A 19585-nucleotide genomic window follows, 5' to 3' on the forward strand; every position below is an offset into this window, starting at 1 on the left:
ACTAATCTAACAATACAGTTATAAGCCGTGAGACCTCACATTTGAGTATTTGATTGACTAATTTTATTGCCATCTAATTTGAAGAGAAATAACCCTTTGCAAGGGATTGAGAGTCCATAAACATTTTTCCCACTAGTTTTGTTTCTGGACTTAAAAAAAAAAATCCCATAAAAACAACTGGGACTCTGGAATACAGCTGCCCTTTTTAGCATTCCAAAAATTAAAACTCTGATCTGCCTTGGCCAGGAACACTCCAGAAATAATGAAGCCCAGTTTTCACGTGGAAGATTAGCCTGTTTAAAAATGTTGCTCAGAAGTGTTTTCATTGGACAAGCCCATCTATATCTCTTTAGAAATCAAAAAGTAGTAATTGCATGCTAAAAAATAATGAAATTAATATACTTTAAGGGAAAGCATTGTTCCTTAAATCTGTCAAACACCAGAATATTAAAGCTCTTTGTTCCTATTTTTGTACATGAGTGCTGTGCAGTTTCATGCCAGTCGTGGAGGTAATGATGGGGGCTTTTACTGGGCGGTGAGCGCATGCCAGGTATTTTCCTTACACCTTTTATTTCCCTTCGTCTTCACAACACCTCAGGAGTACAATTATCTTCACCATTTTTAGATGAGGACATGGAGGCAAAGAAATTAAATAATTTACCCCACTCAGCTAAGAGGCACACTCTAGATTTCAACCAAGGAGTTGAAGTGAAGTGCCAAACGTGAAGTGCCAAGTCTTTGCTGCTCTTAAAGAATAAGGAACAATTTTCTTAGTTACGTTCTCCACCTAGTTGTGAGTCCCGCTCCCATTCTTTCCTCTTTCTTACTTACCATCGTTTTGTTTGCTTGTTTACTTTTAACAAAGATGAATTAGCTAAGTTCATGTTTACAATGAGATATTGCCACCCTGAAAGAGCCACATTTTAAATATTATACCAAGTAGGGGCCCCCGGGCGACTCAGTCGATTAAGCATCTGACTCTTGATTTTGGCTCAGGTCATGACCTCGCAGTTTGTGAGTTCAAGCCCCGCATCCAGCTCCGTGCTGACAGCACACAGCTTGCCTGAGATTCCCTCTCTCTCTACCTCTCTCTCTCTGCCCCTCCTCCGCTCTCTCTCTCTCCCTCTCCCTCCCCGTCTCTCCTCTCTCTCTCTCAAAATAAATAAATAATCTTTTAAAAATAACAGCATACCAAGTAAGAATGAGAAGCCCTATCAGGTTGCTTGGGACACTAACAATGCCATTAAATTTTATTTAATCCTCCCAATAACAATGTGCATACCTCATTTTAGACATAAACTCAAGTAATTCAAATAACTACCCTCAAAGCAAATAGCTATTTAGTGGACAGCTGAGATTTTGTACAGCTCAAATGGAAACACACCTATTATTTACTCTGGAGTTTATGTTCTTTAACAGGCTAAAACAGGTATGCTACCCACCAAGCCTGCAGTAAAGAAGATATTTAAGACAGCCCTCAGTCAATCAGAATAATCACATATTTAGTTTGGGTCTCAATCTAAAACCTAGTTAGTCGAACACACACAGCCTTTGGGAGAGTCCTGTATTCCTCAAAATGGATGTAAGTTCCAAATTTCAAGGAATTCCAACCTAATGAGTACTCCATATACAATATCAACCTTTCCTTTCCCTAATAAGATATAAATCCAAGAGCTTGAGTGTAGCCCAGCTAATTAGATCTTTGTCAAACAATAGTCCTTTTCTTTAAATCTGTGGCTTCTCACCCAGATGATAAAAAGCTATTTCAGCTCAAGACTTCTACTTAATTGGTTTGCACCCTCACAGGGACCTCCTGGGCCCCTCCAGCATATCCCCACCTCAGAGTGTAGGGGGAATGCTTTGCCTCCTAGCAGAGCACAGTTGTAAGATTTATGTGGGGCTTTCATGTTCACCCAGTGAATTAAATCGAAAGGCTTTGTTTCTGTTAACTTCAACTACCTTCCCTAAGCAAGGCTTTGGGAACTTGTTCATGTCAAAGGAAGTTTGTTTACCGTTAGAAAAGTCCAGCAGAATTAACAGTGAAGCAATTCTTTTGTACCCTTTGGCAGCCCCTAGGGCTAGGGACCCCAGATCACAATAGCCCCAGTCACCCAACCTTAGAAAGCAAGACTTACATCCAAAAAAATAGTCATTGTAAAATCTTCCCACTTTAAAATGTTAACTTCTTACATATTATACTGGTGTTTATGAAACTCGTGTAATGAAGCAAGCCCCTATTTAGCAAGCATTGCCTTGTTTTGTAAAATATATGGCGATAGAATTTTAGACCTAAAGATATCAGAAATCATTTTTTTCCGACCACTTCATTTTTCCACATACTTGATCTGAGGCCCAGAGAGCTCAAGTGTCTTTTCCAGTTAGTAGCAAGGGGAATCCAGAACCCAGATCTTTTCGATTATTTTTTAGCATTCAAATAAAAACTTTAGGAGAAAAAAAAAGGGCACTTGACTGGCTCAGTTGGAAGAGGATGTGACTCTTGATCTCAGGGTTGTGAGTTCAAGCCGCACATTGGGTGTAGAGATTGCTTAAAATAAATAAATAAACTTAAAAAAACTGCAACCACCATTTAAAAAACAAGAAAGAAAGAAAGAAAGAAAGAAAGAAAGAAAGAAAGAAAGAGAAAGAGGGGGAAAGAAAAAGAAAGAAAGAAAGAAAGAAAGAAAGAAAGAAAGAAAGAAAGAAAGAGAAAGAAAGAAAGAAACCTCTGTTCAAAAAAACTTGGGTCACATTAAATGGTAAATCTGGCTCCAAGAAACTGTGTGGATGAAAAGGTGACTGGAGGGGCGCCTGGGTGGCGCAGTCGGTTAAGCGTCCGACTTCAGCCAGGTCACGATCTCGCGGTCCGTGAGTTCGAGCCCCGCGTCGGGCTCTGGGCTGATGGCTCAGAGCCTGGAGCCTGCTTCCGATTCTGTGTCTCCCTCTCTCTCCCTCTCTCTCTCTGCCCCTCCCCAGCTCACACTCTGTCTCTGTTTCTCTCTCAAAACTAAAAATACACATTAAAATTTAAAAAAAAAAAAAAAAAAAAAAAAAAAAGAAAAGGTGACTGGAAAGGGAAGTACAGTAAATGGCACGTAATCAAATAGATGTTTTATTGTCTGGGTGATAGAACACTGTAAAAATAAAACATGGATATGAATCCTCCTTTCACTAGAGCAATTTTCCCCCATAGGATGGACCAGATTTGCTGGTACGTACCACCCAACTGATGGAACAACACCCCCTTATTTTGCAGAGAATGGTTGCTCTATTATTGACAGAGCAGCAATCGGCCAGTGTATTCACATCTGTTAGGTAGCAAACCAACATCATGGAAACCAGGACAAATTTAGTAAGCAACTAAAGTTTCATCTTTTTATTATTTTTTTTAAGTAATAAACGTCATCAGTTTGGGGAAACCAGTCCCTGTATGCTAGCCCTCTTCACGATCTGACCTGAAATCAGCCAGGTGAGAGAGAGCCCCAGAAAGGGGCTGTGGTCCAAGCAGGGTGGTCACAGATAAGTAGCAATGCCGTTTTCTACACATACTTGCTCCTCTGCAGAGACTTTATTAAAGAGACTTCAAGCAGAGGAACAAAATGCTCTGGCTTCCAGCCATATAAGCTGGCAGCAAATAAGAGGCAATAGAAGGGTACAAGTTTAAGCCAAGATAGTTCTGCTCCCCTGAGGGCTGGAACCTTCCTGAACAGAAGAAGGATCCTGCTGAGGCCGGATAAGTCAGAAAGACAGACATCTAACTGGGCCTACCTCTCTTATCCTTTCCCAAATCCAGAAAGCACAAAATAAGAGTACCAGGAGTTTAAAAGTCAGAGTATTTTAATGTAAATATTGAAACAGATGATCATAATTATCTCATGTGAAAATTCTTTGAGAGTGTACAACTAAGAAAAAAAAACCCACTAAGTTCTCTCTTTTGCTTTGCCCAGTAACTGTTTAGCCGTTGGTCAGACATATGTGTCTGTCACTTACTTAAAGAAATGTCAGGATAGGCAGTGCATGATGTGATCATACACTGATTTTAATCTACACCCTGAGTCATGTTTTCCTGGGCCGGTTGTTGGCATTGGACAAACCCCACGAGGAAACCAAACTCCCAAGCCTGCTTGGGCAAACAGTTTAAGCATCTCCATCTGAAGCTGCTGAGAGAGGTTATTAATTAACACAAGGGTCTTAGATATCATCTATTACAGGTAAATTAGTACTGTCCATACAATGCACACTGGCTGGAAACACTGATCGGCCAGCTCGGCCCTGCATGGTGTATAAGCACCTGTCTAGCCTAGCTGCATGATAACTTTAAGGTAGCTTTTGTAATTAGAACTCCATTTGTTCCTGTGTCTGTCACATAACACAGGTTTCTGGCACCTGATCCAACTACAAGGTTAGGAACCCTACTGCCAGAACATCATAGCATTTGCCTTAGATGAACCTTCCATATGTTGATAATTGCAGAAGTGCAGAAAAGACAGTGGAGACCGGAAGTTGCCTTCCAGGTTGTATGATTGCTCTCGTGCTTGTTCACTATCAAATGTATGCTCACGGGACACAATTTGGTTCAACACATGCCTTTGTTGTATCAGATTACCTGGTACTAAGGTTGTGGACTGGACAGAAGACAGTTTCCAATCACCTCCACCACTCATGGAGGCTACAATGTGCACCAAAACTGTGAGAGGGGTGCCTGGGTGGCTCAGTCTATTGAGTGTCTGACTCTTGACTCTGGCTCAGGTCATGATCCCAGGGTGGTTGCATCGAGCCCTGCATCAGGCTCTGCACTTAGCATGGAGCCTGCTTAAGATTCTCTCTCTCCCCCTTTGCCCCTCTCCCTGACTCTCCCTCTCTCTCTCACTCTTGCTCTAAAAAAAATTTTTTTTTAATTAAAAACAAGAACCTGAGAACTGTGAATGACTATACTCTCAAGAGAGATGTGCCATTGGACCCAACCACTGCCCACATCTATTTGTGCTTGTTTTGTACAGATAGGAAATTGATGGAAAATTACCCACACTATGCCCTCTCTAGAATAAAGTACTATAAAAGTTGTCACTGTCAGGGCACCTGGGTTGTTCAGTCAGTTAAGCATCAGGTCAGTTAAGCTCAGGTCATGATCTCATAGTTAATGAGTTGGAGCCCCACATCAGGCTCTGTGCTGACAGCTCAGAGCCTGGAACCTGCTTTGGATTCTGTGTCTCCCTCTCTCTCCGTTCCTCCCCTGCTCTCTCTCTATCTCTCTCTCTCTCAGAAATAAAGATTATTTTTTTTTCTTTTGAAATTGTCACTGTTACATTTACCTCCCTAATCCCCAGATTAGTTAGCAAAATGATTAAGTGGGAAGGAAAAGGCTGGTATATATGGGTGATGTTGGTAGCTGTACACAGATCAATCCCACTGACTGCTGACAAGTGGAACACTGTGGGACCTCAGGGTGACTGGAGGCACAGCCTCTGAAGGTTTGCTAAGCTGTGAACCACATGCAATTTTCAGTAAATACGATCCTTCAGGCCCCTGGTTTTGCTTTTGTTCTCAGGCCTTGTCAGCTTGTACACCAAACCTTTTGCTGCCTCTTTTTACAAGAACCCACTTCTGTGAAGAAAAACAAATCACGCTGAGTATTACGCTGCCAGCATGGTAATGTATTGAAAATGCTTGTATGTGTTAATTTTTAGTCTATTCTTTGGAAGTGATTGATTAACATCTGCAGAAAGTAATCGTAAATCAATACTCCAAAGGAGGTTTCTTAAGTACAATCTTAAGTACAATCCAACCCAGAAGGTTTGCTACTTAACACAAACGAGGTTTGAAATAATTTTTCCTTGTAAAACGAGTGGAGACTTGCTTGGGCCCCACTGCCCTATACGAACAGCACACTCGTATCTGGAATCCCACTGGTACCACCAGTTCTGTCCACTTCAAGGAGGGCTTGGTCACCTCATCTCCCACAAGCTTAGCTGGGCCTTTCATGAGAACTTCTTGTGTTTTCCTTAGAGGGAGGTTCTCATGGGAAGTTCTGAAGAAGAGTGCAGAGTCCCTGAGGACAGAGATTGGGGCAAACTCTAATAACAAGTATTATAACCGTTCTGGTCTTCTTACTAATATAGGTATTTATAGGCACAACAGAATTTGATCTAAGACTTGCTTTCCTTCTAACAGAAAGATTTTATGGAGGGGATCCTTGGTCCCCATGACATTAGCCAGCAGAAGCTACTCAAGTACCTTCCAAAAGAACCTGATAATTGTTGAATGGCCAAATTGCTCTGGACTGTGTGCATCTCTCAGTCCAAAAGGGGGAAAGACTACCTACCATGTGGAGAGAAGGTCAAGAAAAGAGACATTTTCAAGGGAGAAAATGAGAGACTAAATATTCCCTAATCATCTTTGACCTTACAGATGTTACAGCCATAGTCCTAGACAGGATCATTTTGCCAAACTGGTCTTCTTTTCTAATTCTCTCTTTGTTTCACTCAATACATGAGCTAAGATGGATAATGAGGAATAGAACTATCCTAGTAGAATAAGGGACCTGATACTATTCTTATTACTACTATTAGATTTGCTCTTATAGACTATACACGATTTTGGAGTCAAGCAGATCTGAGTTCAAGCTTCCCTTCTAGCACTGCAGATACCTTCACTTCTCTCAACTATGGTTTCCTCGTCATTCAATCAAAATATATTTAATAATAGCTACTGCTACTATGCAAGCTTGTTGTAAGGACTTATAAAGATAATATGTAAAGAGCACCTAGAAAAATGCCTAGCACATCGTCTGGGCTCAATGTACGACAGTTTTGTTATTTTTATTATTGATGTTATTTTTATGAATAATAATATTGTCACTCTTTAGGAACTTATATCCATAAAATTAGCTTTTTTTCCCTCCTAATAAGGGATCCTAGAACTGAGGAAGCAGTGATATCTATAAATAATGCACAATCTTTTCATGAAATAACAGTCATCTTCATTGCTTGGAAGTAATAAATAATTTACAATTCTGATTTTCTTCACAACATGACAAGAATATGATGGGGATCAAAACATGCCACCCCAAATATGTCACTTTGGCATAAGGATTGCTTTGAACTGAAGGCAATTAAAAAACAGCACATGTAGAAAGAGGTCTCTGCTTTCCCCCATCTGCCTAAAAATGGGACACAAATTTCCATTTGTGATGGTGTTCCCCTTCCCTTGTCTCTACCAGGAGGAAGAAAACTATCATCACTGGAGACAGAAAGATGAACCTGATATGGGTCTGCACAAGTAAAGCTTAGTAAAATAACCATCATCTTCCATCAGTTTTCCCCATATATTTACCTTCCCACAATTCACTGCCCCTAGAAACCCAAACACTTTTTCTTTTGTCTAATCACCTCTCCACGATTTATCACCCTTTATTAAAATGTATACAGGCTCTCAAGCCAAACTGCTTTTTCAAATTCTCATTTCATTTATAAAGGCTTCTGTGCACAAAAATCAAAATATTAACATCAAATAAAATACATATGTCTTTTCTGTTAACAATGTTTTGTCAGTCCAATTTGCACATCCTAGTAAAAAAAAAGTAAGACAGTAACTAGAGGGCAAATTTTTGTCTTCCTCCTCTATAGATATATACATGTGGGATTTTTTTTATTTTATTTTTTAAAATTTACATCCAAATTAGTTACCATATAGTGCAACAATGATTTCAGGAGTAGATTCTTTAGTGCCCCTTACCCATTTAGCCCATCCCCCCTCCCACAACCCCCTCCAGTAACCCTTAGTTTGTTCTCCATACTTATGAGTCTCTTCTGTTCTGTTTCCCTCACTGTTTTTCTATTATTTTTGTTTCCCTTCCCTTATGTTCATCTGTTTTGTCTCTTAAAGTCCTCATAGGAGTGAAATCACATGATTTTTGTCTTTCTCTGACTAATTTCACTTAGCATAATCCCTCCAGTTCCATCCATGTAGTTGCAAATGGCAAGATTTCATTCTTTTTGATTGCCAAGTAATACTCCATTGTATATATATATATATACCACATCTTCTTTATCCATTCATCCATCGATGGACATTTGGGCTCTTTCCATACTTTGGCTGTTGTTGATAGTGCTGCTATAAACATGGGGGTGCATGTGTCCCTTCGAAACAGCACACCTGTATCCCGTGGATAAATGCCTAGTAGTGTAATTGCTGGGTCATAGTGTATTTCTATTTTTAGTTTTTTGAGGAACCTCCATACTGTTTTCCAGAGCGGCTGCACCAGCTTGCATTCCCACCAACAATGCAAAAGAGATCCTCTTTCTCCGCATCCTCACCAACATCTGTTGTTGCCTGAGTTGTTAATGTTAGCCATTCTGATGGGTGTAAGGTCGTATCTCATTGTGGTTTTGATTTGTATTTCCCTGATAATGAGTGATGGTGAGCATTTTTTCATGTGTCAGTTGGCCATCTGGATGTCTTCTTTGGAGAAGTGTCTATTCACGTCTTTTGCCCATTTCTTCACTGGATTATTTGTTTTTTGGGTGTTGAGTTTGATAAGTTCTTCATAGATTTTTGGATACTAAACCTTTATCTGATATGTCATTTGCAAATATCTTCTCCCATTCTGTCAGTTGCCTTTTAGTTTTGCTGATTGTTTCCTTTGCTGTGCAGATTTTTATTTTGATGAGGGCCCAGTAGTTCATTTTATACATGTGTTTTGAAGCTAGGAACTACCTCTCTTAAATTGGGGGGAGAAAAAAGTAAATAAATAGCTCAAAAGAGCATTTAGTGCTTTTCCTTTTGAGTTAGGTCTTTGCTATTCACCTGAGTGAGGAATCAGCATCATCTGGGAACCTTATAAAAATGCAAAAACAAAAATATATAATTTCTTTAAAAAAAAAAACAGCCAGGGGGGCCTGGGTGGCTAGGTCAGTTGAGTGTCCAATTCTTGATTTCAGCTCAGGTCATGATCCCAGGGTCGTGGGATCAAACCCTGCAAAGGGCTCCATGCTGCACATGGAGCCTGCTTAAGATTTGGTCTCTCCCTCTGACTCAAAAAATTAAAAAATAAATAAAATAACACATAAATTTAAAAAACTTGAAGTGCCTGGATGGCTCAGTCGGTTAAGTTGTCTGACTTGACTCAGGTCATGATCTCATGGTTTGTGGATTCGAGCCCCACATTGGGCTCTGTGCTGACAGCTCAGAGCCTGGAGCCTGCTTTGGATCCTCCCTCTCTCTCTCTCTCTCTCTCTCTCTCTCTGTCCCTCCTCCACTCATGCTTTGTCTCCCTCTCTCTCAAAAGAAAATAAACATTAAAATTTTTTTTCATAAAAAAATAAATAATTAATTAAAATATAAATAAATAACCATTTAGAGCTTTGTACAATATGTAAGGGACTTGGGATATCCATGGTGCTAAACTTCAGGCAAATATATTCTTATGAACTCAAACATGACATACAAGAGAATACTAGATGAGTATTTCCTAACGTTTTTCAATGTGCCTAAACCAAATCATGAGCCCCTGTCCTTGGAGCTATGGCCATTATAGAAGAGAATACATCTTCAATAACATGTAACAACGAACTCAGAGGGCAGAATATTTTACATATAGTAAAAACTAACTTCATCCACACGTCTCTTATTCAAAGTCCTTTTTTCTGTCTTTTTTTTATCTTGATAAAGACCCTCCTTAAAGCAACTTTAGTCAGGTTTCTCTGAACCCCTTCCTCAACTAAGCCTCCATCTTGGACCCCATCCTTGATGGGCCTGGATAGCCAAATTTTAGCAAGAATCCTGATAAGACAGTTTATAAAGAAGCCTCCATTCTCAATGATCTGATCAAATTCCTCACCTCCCACCCTTTATTTCTGGTCACCCTGATTTCTCTTCAGCAAGAATTATGTTAAGTCAGTTTGGAAAGAATCCCCCTACCTTGATGTCTCCTCTTAGTAATTTCCTACTCACTGACCCCCTCACTCTGTTCCTTGGCTGTAAATCTCCAGCTGTCTTTGCTGGATTTGGAGTGTAACTCCATCTCTCTTCCCTATTACAACCTCTCTCTCCTGGTACAATAGTGCTGACACCATTCACAACAGTCCTGAAGAGATTTCTTTGCCATTTTAACAAGTTTCAGAATATTTTTTTATTTATTTTTTTTTTCCAACGTTTATTTATTTTTGGGACAGAGAGAGACAGAGCATGAACGGGGGAGGGGCAGAGAGAGAGGGAGACACAGAATCGGAAACAGGCTCCAGGCTCTGAGCCATCAGCCCAGAGCCCGACGCGGGGCTCGAACTCACAGACCGCGAGATCGTGACCTGGCTGAAGTCAGACGCTTAACCGACTGCGCCACCCAGGCGCCCCAGAATATTTTTTTCTTTAACAACATACTTCCTTAAAAATTCTTATTAAGAGGTAGCCAGAGCACAGACAAATGCTGCCAAGAAGTATAGCTTATCCACAGGGAGCTATAAAACATTGGGACCAGTTTGTTTGAATAGAATACATTTTATGAAAAGTATACTTGGGACTATTTAGCTTACCAAATGCAAGTTAAGTGAGGCAAGTCTGAAATTTCATCCAGAATGCTAGATAGGGATAGTCAAAAGAAAATCAAGCATCTAAATGACCCTCCAAAAATGGGCAGTCCCAAAATATTCATGATCCATTTCTGTTTGGAGTGTGGATAGAAATGAGCAAGCTCAACTGAGGTACGGTGATCCCGCATTAACTCACATCTTGGCCAAGCATCCACATCTAAGTTTCACTCACACTGCTCATGAAACTCAAATTAAGTCCCAGAAAAGCAATTATGTGAGACCTCTCACAACCCTCCAAAGGCCATCCGAATGGCAGCAGGGACATAAGAACCAAAGATTGGCAGTCCAATTCCAAAGAGGTAGGTACTCTAAGTAACACTGCCCATTACATCAAGCTATTGCATCTTCACTGGGGACATTTTTGAATAAATCTCTAAATACTCTCAAGTCTGAAAAGTAACAAAATACATCAAAGTAGATGCAGTCACTAAAATGTGGATAGATGATAAGACAATTTCAGGACACTTTAGCGGGATCTCCTTGTTTTGCGCTTCTTTATCCAAATGTATGTTTTCCAAGGCCACATTCTGCAGAACACTAGCCAATGAGATGCTCTCCAAAAAAGTGGTTCCTTGATCAAATAAACTTGGAAAAGAATGTATACTCAATCCTCCCAGTTTAAAAGTGTGTTCATTCGCATATAAAAAATTCTAAATCACATTAGCATTTAATGGTTCTAAAAAATTCTGAAAAAAATGGAGTCTTAGTAACTTGGTTTAATCTAGGGTGTTTCCAAAGACAATTGTCACAGAGTGCTTCATTCTTTCTAAGTTTGTTTATTTGTTTCTTTAAGTAATCTCCACACCCAGCATGGAGCTCAAACTCATGACCCCGAGATGAAGCGTCTCACATGCTCCTCTGACTGAGCCAGCCAGGCACCCCTAGAACCCTTTTTTAAAATCTCACATTGTGAATTACTTGGGGAAAATAGCTGAATCGTGTAGTGAGGGCTTCATTTTCTTTGGAAAAGAAAAGGAGGACATGGAAGGGCAGGGTAAGTTTTATCAATGAAGCTTAATAAAGAATGAAGGTATGGCATTCACGGCCCCTCCATGCAGACACACACCCACACCAACACCAACACCATCACCACCACCTCCATCTTCTCATCTCGTAAAAATCAGGATAATGGCGAAATCTTTTCCTTTAAGGGTAGAGAGCACAGAGGTAAAGTACAGGAGTCCAGAAAAGCCGTTGCAGTCAGAAAGCGGGAGAAGAGCCTTGCTGGGACCACCCACAGAAGGTGAGAGGCATTTGAGCATGCCCATGAGGTTGAGGTGAGACACCTGCAGCTGACAGGGCCATGAGAGCCCAGGCTGCCTGCAGCAGTTCACAGACAATTCCTTCCGAATGATGAAACACAATCACTGAGGGTACTGGAAAAATGGGAAGAGGAACGAAGAAAGCAACGAATGGGAAGGATAATAGAGGTGATACATGTACCCATTATTATTCACCATTTGCTGTTCCATTGAAGAGATAAGTAACATAGTTGTTAAGGTCATGGACTCTGGAGCCAGAACTACCTGACTCTGAACCCGGCTCTGTCTCTCTCCAGATGTGGGATCTTGCATAGGTCACTTGACCCCCGTGCCTCTAGTTTTCTCACCTGTAAGCATACTACCTTGTCTGTCATTGTTTTCAAGTAAATAGGTGTAATTCACTTAGGGTAATTCCTGGCACACAGTAAGTAATAGCTAAGTGTTAGTTATCTTTATGGGTACTTCTGCTGTAGCTTGATATATACATTCTGGAAAAAAAATTCTCCGTATTCTACAAAACTATAGAATACAGGGCTGGTGGGGGCAGGAAGGGAAGGAATAGAGGTACCTCTCAAAAACTACACAAGCTGTCATCAGAACGCTACCAAAAACTGTACCAGAATAGCTTAAACTGCCCAGGTAGGCCACCTGACATACTGAAAGTTGTCCCAGCAGATGTTTAAAGTGCACGACAACAACAGAGTAGAAATGTTGGTAGCACCTCAGTCGGAGGAGGCTGATGGGTGTTAAGAGAAGGCAGATGGATGCAGAGCTCTGGGCAGTGGGGCTGCTGAGGTGATTCCAGCAGGCAGTGCCACCCCCCCAGGGATCTGTGCAAGGCCTGGAAGATGGCCCCAGGTCCAGGCACTTGTTTTTAATTTTCACAAAACACAGCCGAAAGTGCTTCTCCTTAGTGCGATTTACTATTCCAAGGTCGCTATGAGAGAAAGCAAATATTAGGAAGCTTACTATTCCCACACATCTAAGCCACCTCCTCTCAGCATTTTTTCAGTACTAAAGTTAGTACTTTGCTGTCCATTTGCCTGAGTCCTGGTCATTCTTGATTTATAACCCATGGGGAAGAGAAAAGTATTATACATGAGCTCCTTAGTAAATAAAGTTTTCCACCTTAAAATGAGGAAACTGAGGAAAGAATAATTAACTTGTCCAATGTCATATAGCCATGCAGAGCCCAAGTTCCTGGTCCATGCCCAGAGAGTACACAGCCTGTCTTAATCAATGTATTTGTAGGATTAAGAAACAACACAGTCAATACTTGTGTCATTAAGAGTTTCATATTTAGAAACAAATTAAAATCTTTTTTTGTGGTTTGGCAAGCGGTCCTCAACTTAACTCTAACAACCAATTAGGAATGCAGGTAATACAAAAATGTCAACCAAAATCAAATCACAACACTTCACCTTTTATTCTGCCCCACTTCTCCTACATTGAGCCCCATCTCAGTACAGTGGTCATCCCCACCATTCCCCTTCATCACCTCAGTCCCCATCTCTGTACCATTAGTCCCAAACTGAACCCTCAAGACACAAGTCCAATATGAACTCATAGTTTTACTCCTGAAACCATTCTTCCTCCTATAATTCCAATCTTGGTCAATTATCTATGACAATCACTTAAACCAGAACTCCTGATGCCTTCCTAGAATACTACCTCTGCCAGACAGCCATTTTATTATCAAATCATGTGAATTTCACCACTCATTCCCACAGTATTGACCCTTATCATCTCTCCTGTACAGGCTACAATAGTCTCCCAACTTACATCCCTATCTCACGGCCACCATTTATGTAAACTATCTAAACAACGTAAAAGTGACTTCCCTAAAAGTGAGTAAACAAACTCACCATGGAAGGCATACCAGGTCATTGATTATCTAGCCTGCATTATATACAGTCTCCTACTGTATGTCTTAATCATATTAAACTACTTCAATTTCCTTAAATATGCCAGACTGGTTCTTGGATTTTTGGTCCTTCCCTCATGTATCTCCCTCTACTCCCAGGCACCACCTCCTCCAGTTCTGCAATCTATATAATCTACTTCCTAGTAACCCCCTCTCCAGGTATAAAAGATTCTGTTTTAGAATCATTATCTCTCCAATACCTTTACAAACCCACCCCCTAACATCTGTAGAGGTGTCCATTCCTTCCTTTGGGAACCCATTCTTTGCCATGTATAGCTCAACATAGCCCCTAAAACACTATTGTCCTTATTTTCTTACAGATACACCTTCCCCTATTAGACTCTTGGCTCCTTGAGGACCAGAACTGTATATAAATCATTTCAGTATCTCTTATGCCTAACATTATCCTGGGCATGCGGTTGAGGATTATTAAATGCTTGTTTACTGAATGAATGAATGACATTTATGAATGCCTAGGTATTTATTTCTACACCATCTTGTGGCCATTCCTAGAAATGGCACCTTCTTCTCCAAAATACTGAAATCCTGTGAATTAAGAAACATTCCAATTTCTTCTAGATATCCCTCTGTTCCCAATTGTCCAAAATACTCATGAAGATGGAAGACTCAATTGATTAGCTAATTTTTAATAGGTGTTCTTCTAATATCAAAAGGAAAACATTTTTAATAATTGAAATTCAAGAAAAATAAAAGCTCCAGGAATCAACCTCTCTCAAGTTGTTCTGCATTTATTAAAGCAAACAATTATGTGGATATAAGTAAGACAAAAGTTTCTTCTTTTAAGTTTCTTTAGAAAACTAAGTTCTTTTTAACTTTTTTAAATATAATCTATTGTCACATTGGTTTCCATACAACTCCCAGTGCTCATGCCAACAAATGCCCTCTTCAATGCCCGTCACTGACTTTCCCCTCCCCCCAACCCCCATCAACCCTGTTTGTTCTCTCTATTTAAGACTCTCTTATGGTTTGCCTCCCTTCCTCTCAGTTTGTAACTTTTTCCCCCCTTCCCTTCCCCCATGGTCTTCTGTTAAGTTTCTCAAGATCCACATATATGAGTGAAAACATATGGTATCTGTTTATCTCTGACTTATTTCACTTAGCATGATACCATCCAGTTCCATCCATGCTGCTACAAAAGGCCAGATTTCATTCCTTCTCATTGCCAAGTAGTATTCCATTATATATATAAACCACATCTTATCTACCCATTCACCAATAGATGGACATTTAGGCTCTTTCCATAATTTGATTATTGTTGAAAGTGCTGCTATAAATATTGGGGTACAAGTGCCCCTATGTATCAGCACTCCTGTATCCCTTGGGTAAATTCCTAGCAGTCCTATTGCTGGGTCATAGGGTAGTTCTATTTTTAATATTTTGAGGAACCTCCACACTGTTTTCCAGACTGGCTATGCCAGTTTGCATTCCCATCAACGGTGCCAGAAGGTTCCCGTTTCTCCACATCCTTGCCAGCATCTATGGTCTAGGCAAATAAATTCTAATAGATATTTCTAGAATGCTTGTTGGCCTTTCCATCACATGTTTTATGCTGTTGTACAAAACAAATTCAAGTTTGCAAGTATACGCATCAGAGACAAACTGGAGTCATTATAAAAAATAACTTCTTTTATTTTTCAAGAAGAGGGGTCCACAAAATGGATTTAAATATTACATACACCAAAATGTTTTTTTTTCTTTTAAAAGCAATGTGTCCAGATGACAAAATGCCTTTTCTCCAAATGCCTTCTTAATTTCTTCCAATGCTTTCTTGATTGAGGCCATGTGTTATCTGAGAGGTTTTGTTGTGGTTTTTTTCCCCCCTTCCTGTCAGTATTCCATCCCCATACTCTTACTTGGGATTCACCAAAGAAAAGGGTCTTATTATCCAACATAAAATACATCAGAAGAAGTTTAAATCATGTACATATAAATGCTACTTATTTATAGAAATTTCTAAACAGGAAATATTGGAAGAAATTTTGTCATTCTTCTTCTTAAAAGGCTCACATCTTAGCCTAGAAATTTAACCTCAAACATACTGAATGATACGCCATTCTAACTTTCTATACTGATCAACTTCATTAATTATTTACTATGTGTTTTGTCTCTACTAGACATGCAGAGGAAGGGTGGGGAGATATTAGAAGTATAGGAAACTATACTTCTATACAAGTTAGTTAGAAAGCTAAAGCCAAAATATAAACAATTTCAGAATTATAAAACAATCATTTTAATTCCACAAAGCAGTTAAGTACACTAGCAGAGATGCAGACTAGAGTACATGGCATCTGGGAGATAGGGAGATTGAATTGGGAAATTTAAGACTATGGAAGGTCAAGAAGCTGTTCTCGAGCACAGCTGCCCACTTGGGCAAAGGAGCAATAGGAATGAGCATGGTGTGTTCCCAAAACATCATCTTTCCTAAAGTGCTGTTTATATGCTGGAACATATTGTAAAAGAATGTCATATATTAGGGCAATGGAGAGACACTTAAGTGCCAGTTTGCATCTAATCCAAAATACTACAGATTTATGAACAGTCTTTAAGAAGCAAACCAGAAGCAAAGAAGACTTACATATTGGACAGATCTATTCAAGGATGCTAAAGGTTTGTCACAGTTGGTGGTAGCAATACTGACGAACAGACAAAATAAAAGATGCATTTTAAAGAAAAACAATGATATTATAATATTCAACTCTGTAGCATTTGAGGAAAGTCAAGTCAAAGCTGACTCAATCTTTCAGTGTAACAGAAGCAATTGGGGAAGAAAGGTGTCTTGAAGGAGAATATGATGAACATGAATTTGAGGTGATAGTGAGATATCTGGATAGAGATATATGTGGGGAAGGGGGGAGAGGAGAAATATGCTTTCAATTCCCAATGTTTTCTCCACATGGGCAAATGTCCAGTAGTGTTATTACCCCCTTGGCCCCATTCCACCTCTTCACTCACTCCTTCCTATGTGAGGTTGAGTGGGAAACTTGGGAACAGACAAATGAATCACCAAAGAAGAGTCACTAAAGCATTCTGATATATTTTAAATAAAAAAGAATAGTATAAGCCATGTCAGGAAACTATGTGGCACTATGAGAAAATAGCAATTAACCCTGTTGACTAAACTATAAACTGTGTGTAGGTAATGAAAAAAGGGAACAAAAGATAAAGCAGGAAAGATAGGTGAGAACCCAATTTTAGAAAAATTTAGACATTTCTGGACAACAATGAGGAAAGTTGAAGTATTCTGAATGACTTAGACTCTTTCTTAAGAAGTATAAACTAGAGGGGCACCTGGGTGGCTCATCGGTTGAGTGTCCAACTTTGGCTCAGGTCATGATCTCGCAGTGTGTGAGTTCAAGCCCTGCATCAGGCTCACTGCTGTCAGCACAGAGCCCACTTCAGATCCTCTGTCCCCCCCTCTCTCTACACCCCCTCTCTGTCAAAAATACATAGACATTTTTTTTAAAAAGAAGCATAAACTAGACACAGCATATTTAGTAGTTTGGAAATATAAGAGGTATCAAATAAGTAGAAGAGAGAGGAATTCAGAATGAGGTGATAAACCGGATGTGTGCATGGAGAGGGAGTGGGAGAGAATGAATGAAGGTGACAACCAATATAGACATGAGTGGTCTTAGGCAACTTTCTAAACACAGGATGTGAAAGAGAAATAATTTTGAGATTTAAAACCTATATAATACAAAGACTGGACGTTAAACATCATTAAAAAAAAATAGAAAGGTTGGGAATGACACCAAAAGCACAGGCAACAAAATCAGAAATAGACAAATGGCACTACATCAAACTTAAAAACATCTGTACATCAAAGGAAACAATCAACAGAGTGAAAAAGCTACCTGTAGAATATGACAAAATGATTGCAAATGATATAACTGGTAAGGGGTTATTATTTAGAATATATAAAAAAATTCTATAAATCAACAACAGCATCAACAAAAAACCCAAATAATTCAACTATAAAATGAGCAAAGGACTTGAATAGACATTTCTCCGGAAAAAGACATACAAGTGGCCAATACGCACATGAAAAAATGCTCAACATCACTAATCATTAGGGAAATGCAAATCAAAACCAATTGAGATATCACTTCACACTTACCAAGATGACCACTATCAAAAGAAGAGAAAATAACATGTGTTGATGAAAATGAGACATTAGAACACTTGTGCACTGCTGATGGGAATGTAAAATGGTACAGCCATGACTGAAAATAGTACGGAGATCCGTCAAATAAGTGAAAAATAGAATTGCCATATGACTCACCTCTTCCACTTTGGATATTTATCTAAAAGATTCAAAGAAGGATCTTGAAGGAATACTTGTATACCCATGTGTATCACAGAATTAATCACAATAGCTAAGAGATAGAAGTAACCCAACTGTCCATTTATTGATAAATAGAAAAGGAAAATGTGGTATACACACACCATGAAATATTATGTAGTTTTAAAAATGAAAGAAATCCTATAACATGCTACAACATGGATGAACCTCAAGGACATCATGCTAAGCAAAATAAGCCGGCCATAAAAGGACAAATACAGTACGATTCCACATAGATGAAGTATCTTAAGTAGTCAAAATAAGAAAAAGAAAGTTAAAAGGAGGTTGCCAAGGGTAGGGGGAAGAGGCAAGGGAAAATCAGTGTTTAGTGGGTATAGAATTTCAGGGTTACAAGATGAAAAAATTCTAGAGATCTGTTGCACAATAACGTGAACATACTTAACACTAGCAAACTAGACACTTAAAAATGGTTATAATGATAAATTTAATGTTATATTGTTTTTGCAAACCACATTTTTAAAAAAGAAATAGAGAAGAAAAGAAAAATTTGCTTATATGTTTGGGGTGGGGAGGTGATATCGGGCTTGATTTGTCCCATATATACACACTCTGCAACCAGTGTCAAAATGTCGTCTGTAAAAATAGCAGATTATGTTGTCAACTGTGAATGCCTGAATACATCAATTTGTCTTACATGTCACTTTTTTGGGACTGTGCCCCACTTTAACTTTGGCCTCCATACAGATGCTCATGTAAATCCCTTACATGGTTCAATAAACATGGACTATGAAACAACATTCTACCCTGTTGATGCCAAAACAAAACACTCCAGGATAAATGCAATTTTGCAGATTGTTTCATAGTCCAGCAGCGGCTATTTCATGTTCAGAATCAGAAGACTGCTCCTTTTTATTACAAAACAGCATATGCACATCCATCAAACTCTTGCTCCATTCCTTATGGGGAGGGTGAGTCAGAGCCAAGGAAACTGGATTTATTTTTCTACTGTAAATTCATTTTGATTCAATTCAATGCAATTCAATTTAACCTTTACTTCATGTCTATTTTTGCCAAGCATAAGGATCAAAGGTGAGTGAGTCAGGACTCTTACCTTCAAAGAGTTCAAAGTCCAGCAGATGTGACAAGCACATACATACATAAGTATAATCATAAAAGTTCTCTAATACAAGCTTTATCAAATAGTATGAAATCAAATAATGTGAAATAATATGAGACTGAGGAAAACTACTTTCTCCCGTGGTGGTCACAAAAAAAATACAGAAGTGACATCTGAGAAGGAGATAGAAAGGACTGACATCTTGACACTCCCCTATGGCCAGGGTACTTTATGTAGATTCTCTTATTGAATCCATTTTTTCCGATGAGAAAACTAGGACTCAACTGAACTCTTAATCCAGCTCTGCCAATCTCCAAAGCTCCTGCTCTTTCAGAGGAGTAATGGTATGCCCAGTGAACAACGGAGAGACACCAA

Source organism: Prionailurus viverrinus, chromosome B1 (genome assembly GCF_022837055.1).
Source record: "Prionailurus viverrinus isolate Anna chromosome B1, UM_Priviv_1.0, whole genome shotgun sequence".
NCBI lineage: Eukaryota > Metazoa > Chordata > Mammalia > Carnivora > Felidae > Prionailurus > Prionailurus viverrinus.